The sequence below is a fragment of the Aulonocara sp. 'chitande type north' Nkhata Bay genome, linkage group LG11, assembly GCF_057382095.1.
Source record: "Aulonocara sp. 'chitande type north' Nkhata Bay isolate Kocher_YH1m ecotype deep benthic linkage group LG11, A_spYH_male_GT1.1, whole genome shotgun sequence".
NCBI classification, from domain to species: domain Eukaryota; kingdom Metazoa; phylum Chordata; class Actinopteri; order Cichliformes; family Cichlidae; genus Aulonocara; species Aulonocara sp. 'chitande type north' Nkhata Bay.
Genome location: NC_141354.1, coordinates 13,377,150 through 13,396,830, shown reverse-complemented (window position 1 = coordinate 13,396,830; position 19,681 = coordinate 13,377,150). Strand labels below are relative to the sequence as shown.

Below are 19,681 nucleotides of genomic sequence, written 5' to 3'. Positions count from 1 at the left end.
GCCTGGTCATAATAAGAGACGTGGCATTGGTTTGCTTCATTTGCTAATGTGATGCAGACAGCTTTTTATACTTATCTGTCACACACGTCCACAGATTGTGATTAGTTTGCCTTTTGAGAACCTTGCTGTCCATTTAATGCCTTAATGTTCTGTTTGAAAACCCAAATCCATATTCTGCTATTTAATAAGAAAGTAAACCGATCAATGTAAAGGGATTCACTATTTACAGAAAAATTGTAGCTGTGCAAAAATAATCGAAACAAGGTAAAGGCAGTTTTCTTGTATTTATTTCTTGTGACGCTCATAGTGGCAACAACACCAAAAGACAAAACACAACAAAAAACACCTGGAAATCTGAGCAGCGACGTCTTTTTATTCCAGAAATATTGGCTCAAGTTACCCAAAAATATTCAGCACGTTTGGGTACAAATAATTTTCTTTCAGCCAAACTACACCCTCCAACCACAGGAAGAATGCAGATAGCTAATGTTACAGCTTGGCTGAGGGTGGCCAGCTTTATGTTTGCATCCTGTCATGTTTGGCCTTTTCAAAGTGGTAGATGCATACTTTGATAACATTATTATCTTTAATAAATGGTTAAAAATGAATGGATAAATAAATGGTAAATAATGTTTAATCAATCTTAAATTTAGTTCAACAATGGCAGGCTTATTAGTGTTTACTGATTGGTTAATAGGTGTTGAATAAACCATCAACAAGCATTAACTGGGTGGTTAAAGTAAAGTTGAAACTGATGTTCAAAAGTCTTTGTATGTGGTTGATAAAGTCTGTGTAATGAATATTTAAACTTTAATTAATTTTTACAGATAACTTTATATTATAATTAATGCAAAACATGGAAATCACAAGGCTATGAACTTTGAGGGTGTGGTTGGTATCCTGTGTCTTTCACTGTTTTTAGAAAATGTTTAGTTTTAATTTAGTTTTTATTAGTTTCAGTGTTAGTTAAATTACTATTATATTAAATTGTATTATTGGAGTCATATAAATGTATGCAAGATTTAGGTAAATCCGTACAAGTATTACAGTAAAAACACAGAACCTTTTGAAAGCAATTCACTCACAGTCTTATAGACATCCAGACTGTCTATCAGTGCCTCATATGTCATAAAAACTTTACTAAACCAACAAAGAATAAAACTTCCTCTGATTTATTTATTTTTTGTTCTGGTTTTTATGACCCCTCGGCTGTAAAAGGCTGTTGAGGTATTGTCATCATCCCGCCGTGCAGGCAGCTTGGACACCTAGGTTTGTAAATGTGATAACTCGAGAACAAAGTGATGTAGGAGCTTCAAATAGATACCATACTGCATCTAATTAAATCTTGGATGAGTTCAAATCTCATAGGTCAAGTTTTCTGAAAATCTTGTGAAATCGATTACTCAAGAAAGAAGCACTTAGGATTTTCAAATTGATACCAAAGGTGTGTCTATTAGGAGGCTGAAAGGCAGCACTGGTGGTTGCCAGTATTTTTTAGTTAGTTCACAAAGTCTTTTCAGAAAATGAAAGAAACATGCGCTTTGTGTGAATGTGAGAGTGAATGAATAGTGGAATCGTAAAGCACTTTGGGTGCCTAGAAAAGCGCTATATAAATGCAATCCATTATTGTTTTTCTATGTTGCAACAACCTCTACTAAACGGCAGCATTTGGTGGCCTCAGACTCAGGACACAGTTACAGCAGGTTGTCTTGACCATGTCTATAAACCTAAATGCACTGACTTGCTGCTGATAAGGCATAAACGAACAGTTGAACAGATGTACCTGATAAAATGACCAGTATGTGTAAATAATATGAACAGAAATCATACTATAGTAATGATTATTTAACGTTAGTAATTCTAATTAATGTTATAATTACTAAATATAATGTTAGTTATAACCTCAGGTTCGTCAAGATTGTTAAATATCACTTTATAATTATACATTTTAGTTTACAATAACGAAAATTATATATCTTATCAGTTGACCATTTATTAATCATGTTATTATATCCCTCTGCATTGTGATATAGTTGCCAGGTGTAGTTTGGCAAAAAGAAAAATGATTTCTACATTAAACTTTTCACACCAAGGTTTGCAGATTTATTTATTTTTTGTGAGTAGCTGGGTCTTGATTTCTGGAAAGCAACGATTAAAGCTGAGTTCAAATGTATCCTGTTGGCACTTTGAGCAGCACCAGGCCAGTGCCGTTTGCTTCTATTATACAGGACAGGCTGAAAAAGAAATGAATAACACGTATATTTCATTTTGGTGCGTACCATCCCTTTAACATGCGAATCCACTTACTCCAGTCCTTAAAAGACAATTGTATTGCTGCTTTTTAACTATCCATTTATTTTGCTTTCTCTTCTGTACAAATAATCCTAATTGGAAGTTTATGTAGGTAACCACCAGCCCACAAATACCCAGTAGTGCAAGAGTACAGTTATTATTGCACTACCGTCTACCCCCTACATGTAGACCATATGTTGCGCTCAGCTCCTTTCATTCCCGTGGTAGACCTCCTCATTGCCGTGCCATGTTCAGATGGACGTGTTAAGCTGTTTAACATGCAGACGGGGAATACAATAAATTGTGGGATTTCCGGCTTTGTTCCCGTCGAGCTTCTGCAGCTGCACGTTCGCTAAGATGAAGACATATGCAGCGTTATTAGTTTCTCCCTCTGTGTGATTCTGTATAAACCGTTCCGTTTAGTTCAGTCACAGGCCGACTTTTTTTCCCCGTTGTTGTTCTTCTAAAGCCGAGCGGAGCAAATGTGTTTATTTGCTCCCGCTGATGTTCGCAAACATATTACAGCAGGAGCAAACAAGCTTTGGTTTAAACACAGCTTCTCCTTTAATGAGAGGAAAGTCTCATGTTTCACAAGCCCTCCAGCTGAAAAACCCTCCTCTCTCCCAAGTGCTGCAAATGTGCTGCGCTTTGACCAAGTATCTGACTTTACATACACACACACCCATGCACGCGCACATAAAGCATACACATATACGTACAGAACGGTTCTCCAATATGCCTTTAAATGGGACTACTAAATACGGCCTCTGGTTTCACAAATCATGCAGATGGAGGAGCTATGTGCTGCCAGTGCCAGCCACTGGTGACAAATCGGCCCCTGTGTGTGCTTTCAGTACTGACTGATCACCGGGCAATCCCTCGTCTTGACTAAAGAGCAGCAAACACAAAGAAACCCACAGACACACCCTCATTAAGGCCAGAGCCATACATTCACATAACCTGCTCCCCCTTCCCAAACTTTTCACATTTCATGATATGTCCTTTAATCTGGATCCAAAGCACGCTACTAATGGATGACTGTGTTTCAGGTGTAATGTGATTACCCGTTTTGTTTCGGGTGACCTAGAAAAAGTGAGATTATAGCGCAATTAAGCTCTGCTTTCTCGACGGGCCAACTTTTTTGATTAACCAAATACGTTTGTTTGGGGGGATTTTTTTATATTTTTTTGGTCTTTCGTGTGGTTGTGTAATCGCAGTTTATCATGTCAATTAACACAAAACTCAGTTTGGGTCCTGTTTTTCTTTAACGATCTATCTAACTGTAGTTGTATCAGTTTATTTTACGCTTGCAGACTCTCAGGCATCCATGTGGCACAGAATTCTTGGATTAGGTTTATTGGCGTTTTGTTTAAGCTCAGCACATTGTTCCTGGGCTTTTTCTTTCCTTACAAACAAACAAAAAAACCCTCTCCTTCCTGCTCACTCACATCGATTGCCGCGCTTCCTTGTTAAACTTTCAGACTGGAACATTTACCCCAGCTCTGACTCTGTGATCGAGTGGACGTGCTGCACCTCGGCTGTCCACCTCACTTTAGCTTCGACTCGCCTGCCGCCGCTTTCTTTTCCAAAGCGGGGGTGGGGCAGGGAAGTTGTTGATAGTTAAAGATCATATTGTTGTGGCATTTAATTAACAAATGCAAATGCGAGGCCAAGACAGATTGGAACCCTTGACCATGCTGCCAGTCAAACTTGAGTGTGCTGGTCAGCGCCGCGCTCATCATCCCGACCACTTTATAGGCTTTCTGCCTCCCCAGTTCTTCTACCCTCCCCACATCTGTTTGCTGCTCATATAAACAGAGTTTTTTTTTTTTTTTTTTTATTTTAAAGACCCATCTGTATAAACTTTGCTATAAAGATCTCTTAAGGTGTTTAAAAAAAAAAAAAAAAAAAAGCAGAAAAGCACATATTTGCTATTAGCACGAGAGATAAGATTTCTCATATTTAATTGGTTAAAAAAAACCTCGGAGCATGCAAGATGGCAGATTGTTGCATTTCCTCCTGGCATGTTTTGTCCACATTGGGGCTTGGCCACTTAATGAGCTTCCTCCTCCTCCTCCTCCTCTCCTCCATCATCTAACAGAAAGGCCGTGGATTCAGCATTTTCACCCTCCCGCTCTCTTGTCCTCCCCAAAGATGCAATGGAGATCCAGTGCTGTTGTAGGTGTTAAATTATGCATAAACAGTCTAAATGTTTTGAGGCATTGGTTTAATATCTCAGCCCAGGCCTTAGAAGTATTAACACCATCATGGACATGGATTGTCCTCTTGTGGACTGAGGTTTTATGATCGTGGGTCATAAGCTGCCTGTTTGCTAGTGTCACTTCAGGAATTTTAGCCCCCCCCCCCAAACAAAAAAAGAAAAAAGAAAAGAAAAAGTTTCTTTCTTGCAACACAAAAAGTTTCCAGCATGCTTAAAGTTTGTCTTCACTGTAGAGGAAGCTGGATTGTGTTTCTCCCTCCCTCCCCTTACTTAGCGTTGGAGTATATATAGTCATGTTTTCATGTCGGGTGTGTGTGTGTGTGTGATTTGACTGTTAACAGGATGGGGTTGGCTCATGTCAGGGTTTTTATGTCCCCCCTGTCTTGTGAGATTGTCTGGTCTGTTCCCAGAATAGCCCATCAGTTCCGCCCTGCATGGCTCATCCCCTGTAATGTGCCTTAATGCCCGGGCCTGTATGAGTAGTGTGAGGCCTGGCAGTGACAGTGGAGGAGCATCTTAGCTTGCTGCTTATCCAGAGAAAGCCGTCACTTAACTCAGCCCCTCTATTGTCTATCCACACCCCTCTCCTTCTCCCCTGAAGTGATTCTCTATAATCCTCAAACAGATTCTGGTTAGAACTCCCTGAGAACTATTTTTATGTTGTTTTTTTTTTTTCCTTCTTCTCCATTTAAACATTAATGGTTGTTGCAGATGAAGGGAAGGATCCCTATGAGGATGATTATAATGTCACTCCGCTGATCTCCCGCCGCCCTGAAATAATTGTACATCATCGCTTCATAACGTGTCACGGGGACACGTTGGTGGCGTGCAATTAAAACCGGAGAATATAATACACCAAATTACTGCCTGTCAGGCCTACGAACAACACGCTCGGTATTTGAGTTACACTTAATCATCACGTACATTAGCGATTTTGCTAAGATCCCTCCACCCAAGCCCCTCCGCCCGTACAGCAAGGGCGTGAAGCACGCTGCTCCTCGCAGGCTGCTGAGGGATTGTGTTGTGTGATAATACAGCTCCAGGATAGCTATGTATTTGTGTTAGAGTTAGACCTTTTCAAAACTCATTGTGCCCTTAATGATTTAGACCAAGAGTGTGCACCGCATGTTGGCAGGAACTGTAAGCAGGAATTTTGAATTTATTAGCACAGAACAATAAGCCTTTAGTGTTTGCATATTTCATTGGCTTCGTTTGCAGCCTTCAGATGCTTGTAAATATGCAACTCGATGCACTTTAAGTAAGAGAATTAGAAAAATAAAGCATGAACATCTGAAAGAACACTACTAATCTTTTTTTTTTTTGTATTTGAATATACTTCATTAATATTTGTGTCACACCTAGAAGTTGGTGTACTGACCTTGACCCTCCAGTACATCCATGAACATCTGCGTGGATAACGCGACAGCCACATATTCATATATCTGTTTTATGTATTCCTTATCTCAATTCCTATGACCTACTTACTTGATGAATCTGCTAAGATTTCTGCCCATCACGTACGGAGCCTGGCACTTGCTCCCATCAGGAAGATGTAGTGCTGTTTACCGCTCCGGACACTTTAGCGTCTCACTCTGGGAACACGGTCCTTGTCAGTCAGTGTAGACCCCTTCACCAAAATAAACACATTTTGCTCTGATGCATTTAACTAAATTTAGTGTGCCATTATCGGAAATGAAATAAGTAACGCTAAAGGTCATTTGGAAAATAATGCAGAAAGTCTGGTCTGGAAAGGTTAAGTATGTGACGGAGCTGTTCTGATGATAACGAGGCCTGCGTATGGCTCGGAGAGCTCTGCGTTCTGGTTTGACTCGACACTCCGCGATCGCTCTTTATGACCAAGACAGCTTTACAGCCCGTTACCCCCCATAACACGATAAAGCGCAGCATAATGGATTGGATGTGTTTAGTAGCCTTGGGCTGATGTTTGTAAAATTAATGTTTTTTGCAATAGAAACACACTCTTGCGCAGGCACATGTGCACACACAGGAAAAAAAAAGAAAAGAGCAGGAGGGAGAGCAAAATGTAGACAGCGTCGATGCATCAGTATAAATCCACCGGTGTGCAGCTTCACACTTTTATAGTGAACTGTCAAATTCTTACTTCCTTGCTAGTGACGTGTCCTCACAGGTATCTCCGAGGTGAGGTGCCAACAGGCGTGCGGCTTTATCAGTTGCGTTTGTGTCGCGGAGCCTCACGCTCAGCAGAAAGGCAACAAATGCTATTAAATTTTCACTTCAAATTAACACGAGTGCAGGTGCTCACGGAAGACAAAGTCTGTTTTCTCGGTTAGTTTCACGTTGGCGAAGGGATGCTTTTGAAGAGTTCGGATTGGGACCCCACTCAGCATCTCTGAGCGCGAGAGACAAAGAGAGAAATCGCTGTCAGCATATCAGTCCTATTAGGTTTTAATAACAATCTCATATTCTTTAGCGGGTCCACAACAGGGGCCTCAGGGCTTCATAATCAAACCATTTCCCTTTAATCAAACACAAACCAAAACAAACACTGGGCTCAGACACTTAAACGGCAACATCAGTAGTTAAGCTAAGCAGCCAGCACAGCACATAAGCGTATGATTGTGAGTTATACAACTCTTGAGGACCGGCTAAGTTAAGAGGCGTATGCAGCTTCTTTCCTAAAACATTAAACTTGTTGTGGTCTCAGCCTTTTCTCAGTTTTTTCTTCTTCTTCTTTTTTCATCACTTTGTTTTTGCTAAATCTTAACTTGCAGGGCAAAAATGAAGAGAAGTAGACTAACTTTGGTCTCACAAGACCCTTTTCATGGTAGCGTTTTTTACACTTTTAATTTACCTTCTAAAGACCGATAGCAGCAAACAGACGCTCTGTTAGTTAGGAAGCACGAGCACGATAAGTTTTAATCCCTTCGCCACAAACTGGGACAAAGGAGGTTCAAACTTTATCCTGAAAAGTTGATAAATGATTCAAAAAAAATGTTGCTGAACAATCCATTCTATAGAGCTAATCATGTCATAGGTATATTGTAGGAGGAGGGGGAAAATAGAGAGAAGGAAGTTAATGAGTGATTAACAACAGCAATTAAAAGATGAAGAGGAAGGCAGATGAAAAAAGGGGTGTAATTAAAATATCAGTCCTCTCATTGTCAGAAGTGCGAGTGTCATCCATTGTGCACTTATTAAAAAGCTGGGTGGAGGAGGAGGGGGGGAAGGAGCGAACGGGTGCTTAATTCCAGGAGCCCAAAGTGTCTGGTAATCTGCCCGTGGATGGAGCTGGAAAAGGCTGTAACTCATGTTTAAGTGTTGGGGCCGTGTCATTGCAGGTTCACAGTCATGCATTTCTGTGTTGACACCCATCGGGGCAGGGGATATTTGGCAGTCAGGAGTAATTTAACTTAATTAATGGGATGCATATTTGATGGAGGAATAAAATATCCCAGCTCAGCAAAGTGGAAAAGGGGAAAGATTTAGTGGGAGTTAAAGGTGGAGGGGAGAGTAATTTGTGCATTCAGTTACCGGCTGCTTGAGAGACGGAGAGAGAGAGAGAGCAAAGGAAAGAAGGAGGAAAGAGAGGGAGAGAGGGAGCGTGCGTCAAGGCTGATAAAGATGGCAAGAGGGAGAGAGGAGGAAGCGGAGGGGAGGATGAGAGATGAATGGTTGACACAAAGCTGAGCTGATGTGTAGAGGGGAATGGGCTGTCCCTCCATTGAGAGGGCCATCAGACTGACAAAGCTTGATTTAATTGATATCCGGACTGAGCCTTTCTCAGCGCAAACAGACACATTATGCTGGTTTGCAAACTTGTGGCAGAGCTGCCGACTGCCAAAGGCCTTTTTAATATTCATGAGGGGGCTTTTAAGGGTGTTCGGTAACGCTCTCCTTTTCCTCCGCTGCCGCTCGCTTTCCCAACACGTCTTTACTACCGTCACGCGCACACTTTACCTTCCACTCACTCACACGGCAGCGTCCCGACACGCTGGTTCTCCTAGACAAACCGGTGGCCTGACGAAAAGCCGTCACGCTGCTCTTAATCTCCCCTGGCACCTTTTAATTGACTTCCTGTAGGTATAGATTATTTTCATGGCGAGTCCGCCACCAAGATGTTTGATACCGTCCCGGAGACTGGCATCTGGGATGTTTGTAGCTCACCGAGGATGACGCCGCTATCTCTGTCTCTGTCTCTCTTTTTTCCTCTCCTTCTTCTCATCCGTCTCTCTCGCTCTCGCTGCATGTGATGGCCAGACTTATTGAGGGAACAGGGGAGACGTAAAATGCAATCAGTCATTGCCATCATCATAATTGAACTGATGTACCTGCTGGGAGTGCTGGGGAAATGTTGGCTTGGGTGGAAGAGAAGCTCTTTTTGTCTGACTGAAGCTGTTAGTAGCATTAGAGCGATGTGCGGGGCAGGTATTGGTCTTCTGTTAAGTGTTGGATGCGGGCCAGTCAGTGCTGTCCAACTGATATGATGGATATGATGTAGTTTCTTTGATTACAAACTCTATTTATTGCAGAATGAATCAACACTGCTGCCTGTCTGAGCTAAACCCTTAAGTCTAATGAAACAGCTTGATCAGATTCCAAACAATTATCCATAGATTACAATCAGTTGTTAGGTCAAGTCGGGTTCATCTGTACAGCCCATTACCACGGTGCCTCGGTGAGCCTTGCAAATCCACAGTGAGCAACAAGACATGCATCAAACGCTGCGGTGTTGGTAAGAGCTATAAAAGCTCTGGAATACTGCTGTGACATTGCAATACATTACATTAACCTGATGTAATGGCCTAGCCTGTTTCTACCCTTGCTTCAACTCAATTCTCCAAGAAGCACTGAGTTGTAAGTTTTCAAATATTTTGGCCCTGAAAATAGTGACATTTAAAGTTATGAAGTACTAGCACAAACTGTCAGCTGTCAGCGGCTCGAGTCCAAAAAACATTGTTAGGGATAGAAGGCTTCATATCCACCGGTACGCCAAATCCCGCTCTCACTTTGGGTATCACATGTGGTCTGGCCCACACGCGCTCATGCCAGGCACACATGCGGACAGGGCCTCCGCCCACATGCTACCAGCTATTTACACATTTGTCGTCCACACACACACACCAACTCGCCTTTTTTCTGCTATGATAAAAGCCTATTGATATGGTACCGTGATTTTAAACAGGCATGATATCTCCGTGCTTGCGCTTTCCTCGTAAGTCTCGGAACCAGCTGGGACCATGGTGGGGTTTAATTTTTTAAATTATTTTTTACCCTTTCAGATTAATCCGACATTGCATACATTACATTCAACACTAACAAGTCCTACAACGGGGACAGTTATGTGATCTGTATATTATCAAACCAGCAGTAGTCTCAGATGGCATTTGTTTGCCTTGGTCTTCATAATAAGAGTTCTATTTTCTGCTCAGGGATTACATAAAAAGTCTGTAGCCCTCGTGTGTAATCCGTCACATTATGTTGAACACTTGTTTCAGCAGCCTTTCTCGTTAAATTTGGCCCTCACGCTCTGCGGCCCATCATTTGGTGGCATCCTTCGGGCTTAATATCACAAGATCCCCATGATTCTCAGATTTATGAAGTGATATTGACCATTGTCTATGCGAACCAGATAATAAGCCGTGATGAATGGGTGACATTAGTGATGAAATTACATCAGCCTTAACAGGCTATTGTATTAACACACCTAGCCGATCCAACTCCTCCCTGCTGCCCGTTTAATTGATTAATTGCTGACGTGGATGGATGAGGGGTTGGAGGTCCTGAATCGGTGGCTGATTGCTAGTCAACCATAAACAGGAGCAGCCACAGTGGGCCCTCAAGGGCAATATTCATGCTCCCCAACCTTATGGTGATTCCTTATCCAGCTCTGACAAGAGGAAAAATATTCGGCCATAAAAATGCTGGTATCACCGGCCTGACATATAAAGCCCTCTGTCACTCCCTCTCTTTTTCTCTCTCCTTTCCACGCGTCTCCTTTAGCTTTCGGTCCCCCAGCACACCCGTCGGACCCTGAAATCACCCGCCCTCCTCTGCATGTGCAGCTCCAGTCCCCCAGGTAAACCCCTGCGCCTGCCCAGCTTTAAATATGAGGAAATAATGGTGGAGTGAGTGATGCTGCCTGTGTCCTTGACTGGGATCCTCTGTGTGCTATAGCCACATCTCACTGTCTCTGAGCCCTGTGGGATGCATAAAACACCCCCATAGAAAAACTCCCAAGGCTTGCTGGTGGCATCCGTTGGATGGATGCAGGGATGCAGAAAGGCAATGAGTTTCTTTGTGTACGTGTGTGTTTATGCAAGTGTGGAGGAGGGTTTACACTGCTGTGTGTTTAATGAGGGGGGGCACTGTGTCCACTTTAATGTGTTTGCTTAACAGATGCAGTGCGACAAAGTTATTAAAACGTCAGACTGCGCATCCCATATCTTAAAGGTCTCGCTGTTTGGTCGCTCGTGTCTTTCGTGGCCCTGATAGCTGGTGTTGTGCTAAGCGGCAGAGAGGTTAGGTTAAAGCTCTGCGGCTGCCACGAAGATCTTCTCATCGACACAGTTGCCACCAAATTGTGCCCAACCATGTGACAGGGATAATGTTGTGGAGTACAATTTGTAAGGTGGTGGTGGTGGTGGGGTTCTTGCCCTCCCAGTCCAGCATCCACAAGTGTCAGGCCTGTTGTAAAAAGAGAGGACATGTGGCCAGGAAAGTAGAAGCCCCCGTTGTCAGCGACAGTGTCTTTGCTCTGTCCAACGCAACTCGTGTTAACCTCTGCACCACCGAACCCTCCGAGGCAAGGAGTAGGTCTGAACCCCTGCAGTCAGCCGTGAAAACGCTGACACATCGATTACCCCAAAGGGGGGGGGGGGGGAGGAAAGAAAAAGCGTTGAGTGTGATGAGGAGGAACGCACCGTATGAAGAGGAAGCATTTTTTCATTTATTCTGTGTATTCAGCAAAACAAACAGAGGTCAGAATTATGCTGCAACACTGATAGCTTGTTGTCTATTACAGTTAAATTTCAAATTAAGGGGTTCACTCTGCCCACTTTTATGGTCATTTCAAAGCCTGCCTGCCCGCCCGCTTCCTTCCAAGCCCTGCAGCAAAAATCAGATCGCTTGGACTTTTATAGGCTACATAAGCGTCAACCCCCCCCCCCCCCCCCCCCCCCCCCCCCCAAAAAAAAAAAAGAACTAATTCCTTACTTTGAATGCAGTTTAAACTCAAAAGGAAACAGGCGTCGCTGTGACTTGTGGTCTTTTTATTGAACATTAGATGGCGCCATTCAACTTGCTAGAAAGCCACAGTCACAGAGCTCATTTGCAATATGTGACTGCTGGGTGTGTGGTACATGTGGATGCCTTGCATGAAAGCAATGCAGTTGAGAGCGTGTTCACTTTGTTAAAAGATAAGATCGGATGTGTAACTCTTTCTTCATTTATTTCAACTGATATTTGTCATTTTTAAATAAGATAGAATCAGAATGCGTATCAGATGAAACAAAAAAGGGGGGTTTAATTTAAAGACACTTGCAATGCCAAAGCTGATGGAAGTCGGATAATGAAGTGAAAGATTGTTATAGACAGAAGTGACTCATTTACAAGCAGCTTAAACACTTCATTAAATGTGTGCGTCCCTTAAAGTGTGAGAAATGTGAAGGCTCATTTAAATGTAGTTCACTGTCCACCTCTTGCTGAAGTCATACTGAGGAAAAAGAACAAAGTTTGCTAACAGAACATTTCCACATATCATTGTTGAGACGATAGAGTACATCTGGATGTTGGTGCAGTAATAAATGAGTCAGGTTAGAGGCTGGGCTTATGGCAGGGCAGACGTAGCGTTTGGTCGGTGAGGGGGGGTTGGGGGGGTGTCCCTGCCGGTGCTGCTTTAACTAGGACAAGCCTCTGTATACCGGCGGACCTCAGGGGCCGATCAGCAGGTCTCAGGAGAGACTTCCCGCACCGCCGTCTCACCAGGCCTGTCACGAGGGGGTCTGATGCTGTGCTGGCTGGCTTGGCTGGCTGGGTGTGGGGCTGCTTATGATGGTGTTCGGTGGGTGGGAGCTGACATGCCGAGAGGGCAATTACAGCAAGGACAAAGACTACACAGTGATAAGTCCCCACAGCACCCTAATGAAGAGAGCAGGTTAGCCTGTTAAGAGGACCGGGGAAGCGAGCATGGCCTCAGTGCGTGTTTGTTTGTGAGCGAGTTTGTTTGTGTGTTTGTATGTTTAACCTACCCGAGGAGGATACATTTTCTGAGGTCATGTTGCTCGCTAACCCCCCACCCCACCCCCCTTTGCTCTGACTGATGCCTCAGCAAGCTAGTGTTTTCTCCTTATAGAGCAAAAGCAAACAACAACATGGAACTGGAAACCAGTTCATCTATGGGGAATTATATTCCTTTAGCTGTGTACAGTAAGAAAGAAAAGTCCCCATGCAGGCTATTAATGAAATGAAATTTTAAAAAAAAATGCCTTCGGTGGGTAATTGTTGCACATTAACGGGTCTACAATTTGTTTTTATCACACTACATAATGATTTTTTTAATAATACCCCACTTAAAAATTCAGTGTATTATATTTTTGTATTTTACACATGAAATAAATTAAGAGTCTGTACGTCGGCAGATGTAGAAAATATATTTTGGATATGAAAAGAAGCCAAAATAAAAGAAATTTAAAAAATGAAAGAAAGAAAAGAAAACACGGAAAAGGGGAATCATTTCCAAAGAAGGATTAACTGCTTTCCTCTTTTGGTCACTTTTGCATAACCAGCCTGGATGTGATTATAGCCAGATCGCGTTATCAGACAACAGATCCCAGATGCAACTCATCTTCTTCTTCTTGCTTTCTTCCTTTTCTTCTCTTAAGTTTTTCTTTCTTTCTTTTTTTGGGGAAGAGGCAGAAAGAGAGATGGTGTGTACCTGATACTGCTGTGTTGGCACACCCGTCTGGGATCTGATAAGAGAGCCTCTGGAGCGGCGCTTATTCAAATCAGTGCATGTTCACAGTGAATAGGAGCAGGTAAAGGCAATAAGATACAACGCGATAACCTTTCTGGAGAGGGAGAGAGAGAATAGTTTTACACTCTGTTTCACAGCTCTGCTACACCAGATGAGCGATTTTCAGCGTGGTCTAATTGATTTGCTTGATATAGAATTTTACCAAATAGGAAGGGGGGGGAAAAACAAAGCGAAGGGGACAAACCCCACAAAAACCTTTCTTTCACTAGTGGGACCTAAAACAGATGTTGGAGGAGTTTGCACAACCAGTTTGGCCACATACTTCTGTGATTTTATCTAAGAGTTTTGTAAATTAATTAATTTCAACTTCCTCACTGGTTCAGCCCTGTGTGTATCTGGTCTGTATGAGTGCAAGTGTGTAAATAAGTAGATCATTTTCTGTGTTAAATGCATATCCAAATATAACATAAATCTTTAAAAAGAAAAAATTTAAAGCATTCACCCACGGTGATTTCTTCAAACACTGAAAGCACAAGTGTACTGCAAGAGTTCGGGTGCTCTTTCTGAGCAGAGCCTGTGTCTGTCCATGTGTATGTAACAGACACAAGCATCACATTAAATCAATTAAATATAAGAGCGCTGATCCGCAGTGATCAGTTTTAAAGCCACCGTGCAGAAATCTGAAGTGAGGCTTAAAGCTTAATTGCGGGGTGGAGGGTGGTGTGCCAGTGAGTCTCGGATGGTGTGTGTGTGTGTCGGTGGGGGTGGGGGGTGTTTTAACATATGTTGCGTGCACTCGGTGCAAGACTCGGCAGTGATAGTTAAACACTGGGGTGAAATGCATCCTCCAAGGGGCTCCGTGTTAATGTGTTTGGCTTGTACTGAAGTCAGCCTCGCTGCATCCCTGCATTTACAGAAGTGCAACGTGTAAAAACCATCAACCACGCTGGATGTATTTGATGGAGATAATTAAAAGAATATTACAGTAATAATGGTAATTATTAGTAATAATTATGGTGCTACTAATATGTGTTTTTTGAATTCATTTGCTGTTTATTTTTTTAAGTATAATTTCAGGAAATAAATATTGTGATTATTCTGCATTATTCTTGCTGTTGTAACTGTGTTTTTTTTTTTTTTGTTTTTTTTTTTTTGTGTTCTTGTTAGAAAAAAGTGTGTGTGCGTGCATGAGTGTATATGTGTGTGTGTGTGTGTGTGAGAGAGAAAGCTGGAGAGAGAATGGGGAAATGTGCAGACCTGTGTTGTTGTAAACAGGTTTTGTTTCAGGTTTTACAGTCAGATGCAAAAAGTGATGCACGGTAACAAAATACACACAAAGCGAAAGTGGATCATATTCCTCACATTTAACGCATAAATAGTAGTAATTCTAATAGTCTTGACTTCAATGCCTTTTAAATTCGGTGTATTGATTTGCAGGATTCCGACATGCAGCATGATAATACCATAATTTTCAGTGAAGTAGGGTATTGTGCAGCTCATTATGGTCAGGGGGCCTAATGTGCAGGCTCCTTTGTTAAATTAATCTCTATTTTCATATCGACTCTCACAGCATGCAGCCTACCAAGTGAACAAGATAATGAAACACCCCCTTTTTTTTTCTCCCCCTCTTTTGCAACCAAACACCACTAATCTGATATATTAGCCGGCCGTGCTCACGAACAGGCGGGCTATTATTCTAAAAAGTTTCAACAGCGTGCCGAGGTGACAAAGGGAATATGGCCAAGGAGGACCGCATGCACATTTTGACGGCTGCTCGGTGACGCTGATAGGCCAAACGGTGGTGGGAACCCGCCACTTTTAATCATGTGGAGGGTGACGGCTTTCATAAGAGCATGCGGCGACTCTGACAACTCTAATAAGAAGAGGTGACAGAGAAAGTTTCTGTGTTAGCGGCAAAACAGAGGGGGAAGGTCTTGTCATTATTTTTTTTTTTTAAATGTGTGTGTGAGTGTGTGTGTGTGGTTTTTTTTTTTGTTTTTGGTTGAGCATAAGAGACGAATTTCACAATCTGAGACTGGATTTGTGGTGAAAGAATGTCAGCATTAATAAAGGGCTTTGGGGACAAGGTCACACGGGTCCCTGTACACCAGAGCACTGCGAGTCTGTTTGTGGCTTTGGAGATGGGCAAAACATGCTAAGACGTCTCCCGGTGCACAAGGTAACCCGAGTTTTGCCCGTCAGTGTCTCATCGCGCACTCCAAATTATGATTCCTCAGCCTCTTTTATTCAAAGACAATCTTAGCAAGTGGGAAAAAAAGGAGCGAAAAGGAATGATGCTTTGAGGATATAATTAAAGATATCGTTCAAAGAACAACTTTTTGCATATTTGAATTATTACTGTCGTTAAAAACCACACAAAATATGGAAATATGATTGCCGGAAGCACATAAATCAATGATCAGCAAGGCCTCAGAGCCCAATAAATATGGGGAGTTAAATACTTTAAAATGCAAATCACATCTTAAAATTTGCATATGGGTGAATTTAAAGGAAGTGTGCTTCCTTAAGAACCTCTGAGGTAGAAACGGGTGAAGCTGGAGGGGGTTCGTGCGGTGGTGGTGGTTTAGCGGGGAGGGGACGACACAGACAGGCAGCCCGGATCCCCCCTTATTTTATTTTTTTTAAAAAGATTTTTCTCGTTGTCATTGGTCAAGTTGTTGGATCGCTCCAAATGATAGCAGCTGAAGTGGGCTGACAGACACGACTGCATCTCTTTTGTGGATCCAGAAAGTGCCTCAAGTGATCTGAATAATTAGGAGTTAATTATTCTTCATCCATCTAAATCAGAAAAGGACAGATATGGGAATGGAATTTATAATTTTAGCCCGACGTACTGTCTCGTTCTAATGTGGTAAACTAAAGTGACTGTGAATAATACCTACTGACCTTCGAGTAATTACGCCTCGCTTGGCAATTTGCTTGGTGTTGCTAATTGAGGGTATTGATTCAGTGATATTCATATTAAAAATACATATGTTTTATGGCTGGGATTTTTTTTCCTCTCTCCTGGTTGTTTTTAATGTATTACTAATCCTTATTATTTTAATTTTATTTAATTTTATTTTTTTTTTAGCAGTAATTAGCAAAAAGGATGTGCTACACTGGAGGGTTAGTGTTGTTTCTTTGTCCTACTCCTACCCGCTCTTGCAGGTAGTGCATATTTGCCAAACTTTCTGTTGAATCTGAATCAGTTTCTGTGTGATATGAAACACTACATAGAACAGAAGTACCATATGTGAAGCCCGAACAAGAGGCAGCAGCACAGTTTAATACAAAGAGTTGATTTTTTTTCCTATCCAATGTTAATGATGGCTTCAGTTACAAAAAAAAAAAGAGAGCACTGCTAAATGCGCTGTAAATAATTTTCCACATGAAGGCTCTGGTCCCACTAGTTTAGCGTAACCCCCCTGTGTTTTCCCCCCTCAGACATTTAAAGACGCTCTGGCGGCACCACTGGATCAATGGACATGATGTTTCTTTGTGCATTAACACTCAGGTTAGACTGTTAGGTTAGAAATCTGCCCAGCACCTCCTTGCAAAAAAATAAAAAAATAAAAAATAAAGCACAAGAGGAAAGGGGGAGAGAAAAAAAAAAATCAATTTTGCCTGTGGAGTCAGAGGGTAATCTGTTGGTTCTGAAGGCATCCCTTTACCAATACACATTTGTCTGTGTGAGCAGCACAGGGGTGGCCAGAACCGTCAGCTGCGAGCGTTCGCATGTGTGAATGCCCTTCTCGTGGCGCCTGCAGGTATTGACCAGCACAGGGGACGAGGTGGTTTGCCTCAAACGCATCCTCTCCTCCCTCTTTTAGCCTGTAATATTTTAAGCCTTTTCGACCAGCGGAGCTCCAGTGGCAGCTCACAGCCTCATAATAACCCAGATAGGGATCGATGGCACTGGATTTAGGCACTTACCCCTGCTAAAACTGGTAAACTCATTTGTCTTTTCTAAGCAGTGTTCTCGCCGTTGTTTAAGGAGACACTTAAAAGAATCCTGTGAATTAAGATAATGTGACTGTTGGTGTGTGATCAGGCAGGCTCAGCTGAAAGGACAAGCAGCTTTAGCTCTTTTATTAGCTCTGTTCAAGGGGCCATACATGTTTTGACGGAGTCCAACTCTCTTTATTTTATTTCTGTCATGCCGATTAGTGCGCCAGGGAACACCCGCTCTGCTCCCGCACACACCCCCTCCCCACAGGGTGGGTGTGGGTGTGTGTGTGTGTGTGTGTGTGTGTGTGTGTGTGTGTGTGTGTGTGTGTGTATGTGTGTGTGAGTGAGAGAGAGAGAGAGAGTGAGAGAGACCGCATTAAGCATGCCAGCTCTAAATGAGATGGACCAAAGTGTGATGGCCCTGCTGCTCCTCATGTTCAAGCCCACATGAACGCCTCAACACAAATTCTTGGTGAAGGACTCAATGGATGCTGTGAAATCGTATTTGCTGTATTACTAATGGCAAAGGACTGGTTCTGCTGGAATGTTCCTTAGAGCACGAAAACAAATCATTTGGCTATGATGCACACTGACCACTTAACACATGCCACGTCCTGTACGCATGTCATATGGCAGTGTGGCTAGCCTTTAAAATAAAGAGTCTTTAGAGATGCAGTTAAAGGTGTCTTGTCTGGCAAAAATAGGGCAAAGTGTCACTTTCAATGGAGGGAAGGGGAGGAAAGAAAAACGTTGAAAACAAAGGAGAAAAAGAAGGAAAGATGGAAGGATTCTGGTGAGTCAGAAAAGCGACTCTTGTGAGGAAAATAAGGAAGAAAAACAGCAAAAACTTCCAGACTTCAAACAGACCTCACATTGTACCAAACTACATCCCAGCACACGCATTAACACTCACGCATGCGCGCACCCCATCGGCATCATATGGGCGTCTCTGTTTCTTTTCCTCTCTTCCCTTTGCGCGTGTGAAAGTACAAAGCGCTGTCCGTCTGAAGGAGCCGTTCTGCCCGTAGGTGCCGCTGGGTGCTGCTGCTGGTGGTAATTAGGCGTCACAACACTTAGGCCGGGTGTCTCGTGCGGCACTGAATTCCTCCTGACGTGACGGAGTGGACGGAAGTTCTGCTCTGCTGGTCATCTGTCGTCTTCAGGGCCCGTCAGCCTAAACAGCCCACCCAACACACATCACACACACAAAGACACATATACTTCTGTGACCCCCCCCCCCCCCCCCCCCCAGACCCTCCAAGCAGCCGGAGGCAGACGAGAGAATCAGTGTGTTAGAGAGAGACATATCAAAGCCCTGGAGGGGTTAGCGAAGGGCCATGTGGGGTTAGTCAGAGGGAGTGTGTGTGTGTGTGTGTGTGTGTGTGTGTGTGCTTGCGTAGTTGGAAGTTGGGTGCTGATGGAGGTAGTGGGGGGTGTTGGTCAATACTTAGACCTCTGCATCACTAACTGTACAGACAATGTAGATCAATATTAGGTGAAGGCACATATATTTTACTAATTACTGCAATAATTAAAATGGTCTGTTGTGATTAAAATAAAATCAGTACACGGTCAATTTTTAGCTAAATGGATCCAGACAGAGTGGACTAATCCTGTTTCAGCCTTGTTGCTCCCTTGTCATAAAATCATTTGAGAAAACAGCATTAGTGAGGTGAAGTATTTTTTCTTCTCTCGCTCTCTCTTTCTATCTCTCTCTCTGTCTTGATAGGTCAACCAAACAGACTTTGTCGGTTAATTGTTATTGCCACAGCTAACAATGTTAGTCAGTGGAAATACACCTGAATCTGGCTGGATTGAGTGTGATGTGGTCACCCAGACTGAAAGGAGCGTAAAGGTCCTCAGCACATTTTAAAGAGGTACTTATTCACTGCGGTTTCACAAAGATTATTAATCAGCCTCGGCCAGCGTTTCCTTGCTTGTGTGTTTGCATTTGCATATAGTTGTCGATCCGCTATTAATAACACACACGTTAATACCCTCAACAAAAAAAAAGATTTGATTGAATAATGTAGAAGGCAGGGAGGGAGAGGGTGGTAGTTTGGGAAAAAGTTGGGGGGGTTCAGGGTTGGGAGAAATTTGCTGTGGCAGTAAATTCAGAGTTTGCGTGGCGTGCCGAGCACGACGCCAGGCTACAGGAGAGAGAGACATGCTGCTTTGTGTCCCTAAGCCATGTTCACGTCCACTGAAGACTTCTGTTTTTACACAGGTAGGCAGTTTGGGGACTATCTCAGTAAGGAAGAAGG

The 19,681-nt window shown here is 42.9% G+C and overlaps 1 protein-coding gene across 1 annotated transcript in view; it reads left to right on the top strand.

The window, feature by feature from the left end:
* Positions 1-19,681, top strand: part of znf407 (zinc finger protein 407) — a 158,499-nt gene that overhangs the window by 13,560 nt on the left and 125,258 nt on the right. The gene's annotated exons all lie outside the window — the stretch shown is intronic.